The sequence below is a fragment of the Medicago sativa genome, chromosome 3, assembly GCF_051527215.1.
Source record: "Medicago sativa cultivar Bolivia chromosome 3, Bolivia_mono, whole genome shotgun sequence".
In the NCBI taxonomy this organism is placed as follows: Eukaryota; Viridiplantae; Streptophyta; class Magnoliopsida; order Fabales; family Fabaceae; genus Medicago; species Medicago sativa.
Window position 1 is genome coordinate 35,798,171 of NC_140751.1, and position 2,040 is coordinate 35,800,210.

At 32.5% G+C, this 2,040-nt stretch overlaps 1 long non-coding RNA gene across 1 annotated transcript; it reads left to right on the forward strand.

Annotated features, from left to right (window-relative positions):
* Positions 1 to 627: 627 nt before the first annotated feature.
* Positions 628 to 1,545, forward strand: LOC146937360 (uncharacterized). Its single transcript, XR_015030923.1, has 2 exons — positions 628 to 1,019; positions 1,103 to 1,545. It is a non-coding gene; the product is annotated as an uncharacterized LOC146937360 (long non-coding RNA).
* The last annotated feature ends 495 nt before the right edge of the window (positions 1,546 to 2,040 follow it).

The window sequence follows — 2,040 nt, forward strand, 5'->3', positions numbered from 1 at the left end:
TCTACAAAATCAACTATGTATGTTATCACATCGAATTCCCTAATATAAGACGAGTCATCACATAAAGGAATGCATTCCAAGAGGTTGCTTTGAGTTTAATCTTATTGCCTTGTCAACTGACAAGTTTCAATTGACAGAGGGGCATGATCAAACTCAAAGGAACCTCTTAGAGGTATATTCTGTGACACTCATCCTATACGAAGGAATTCGATATCATAACTTATACAAGTGAGATTTTGAACCTCCCTTTCAACAACTTAAAACTCTCTTCACACTTCTCAACCTAAGATAATGGTTCATCATTTACTCTAAATTGTGTCATTGGTGCCACAATCTAAGAAAATCCTGCTAATCCCACAAGACTTTGCACATACATAACAATTTGAGATTCTCCCCAAGCGAGCACAAAGTTTATCTTTGACGGATCTTAGAAACCTAATTAAGACACTAATCACAAATCCAAAATCTCTCAAAAGAAATCCTACACACTGACACTTAAGTCCTACAGAACCTTCATTAAATTTTAAGAACTCATATGAATTTTTTTTGGGGTGTACATACATCATTGCGAATCATAAAATTTCCATGCTCTTAAGTGGAATTATTAATGAGTTTAAAATATAACATATACAATAGCTATATCTCTACTATGGCCTAAGGCTCACATGAAATCCAAAATATTACTCATCTTTTTGTGATTATTCTTTTCTGTCATGAAAGGTGGTAAAACTGGTAAGGTAAGATTGAATTTTTATAATTGATAAGTTTCTTATGTGACCTCTTTACAAAGTGGATTGAAGGGACAAACAAACACTTATATGTATTTAAGAGACATTTATAGAATGTATTCTTACAACTTCATAGCGCTAAAACTATATAATGTATGTACGAAGAGGGTGAGCATCACAATTTATAAAGTTATATTTAACACATGCTAAAAGGTGAAAACATGGCTGAAGCTATTAAGTTTATCAATGTTATTATTATCTTTCTCTCCCTATTTCATGTTGCAATGAGTGGTGAGCAATTTTTTAAACTTAAACTTAACCCTTATCTTATGTTTATATTTATCTTCTTATTCTCTTTTTTTATTTTATTACAGATGGTTATTTTCCCTTTATGTCCTGTATGCAAGATTCTTAGTGTCAAACATTTCCGTGTCAACTTCCTCTTAAACCGAAGTGTGTTCTTAGTATGTCAAGTTTCAACGATCCTGAATGTGGTTGTGTTCATGAAATGTTCCCATAAGTATTTTTTTGAAAAAACCCACTTGGGTTGGCCTGGTGGTATTGGTCTGAGACCTGGGAGTGTGCTACTCTTCGAGGTCTCAGATTCGATTCTCATTTCTCTTTGGTGTCAATTTAGGTGGGTTAATTTATCTTCTTTAAAAAAAAATATCATTTTGAAAAATCCACAACTCGTTGTATTGTGTTATCACCCAATAATTTGAATTTATTATTTTTCTTTTTTAATGGAAATTGTAGTTTTGGATTTAGTACACTAAGATGATGGTAATGAATTTAAATATGACAGCCAATAATATTATTTAGAATGTCTTCTAGCTTTTATTTAGCTCATTGTTATTGGTAAAATCTTAAGAATCAATGAACAGAATAAAATACTTAAGATATGAAGAGCATTCTAAAGAATGAATATGAAATGTGGAATGAAGGAGACCAACTAAATGGCGGAAATTTCACAAAAAGAGATTTCTTCTATTGAAATTGCATCTTTAAGCTTGGAGGTGATAAAATCGCTAAACAATGGAAGGAGTATTAAGAGTTTCAATGATTTAGGAAAAGTCACCAAGGAGGATAGGTTTTTCTTGCTAAACTCATTAAAGGAATTGAAATATAATGCCAAAAATTCTTATAAGAGCCTTTTATACTGGAACAAATTTTAACATAGTTGCATGTCAAGCTACTCGTACTGAGCTGTTATTGGAGCCTTGGAATGTGATTTTGCGAGTACATGTCACAGTGAGAGAAGGTTCTCTCACGACCCAATTTTTTGGCCATGGCTAACGCGTAGGCTAACACT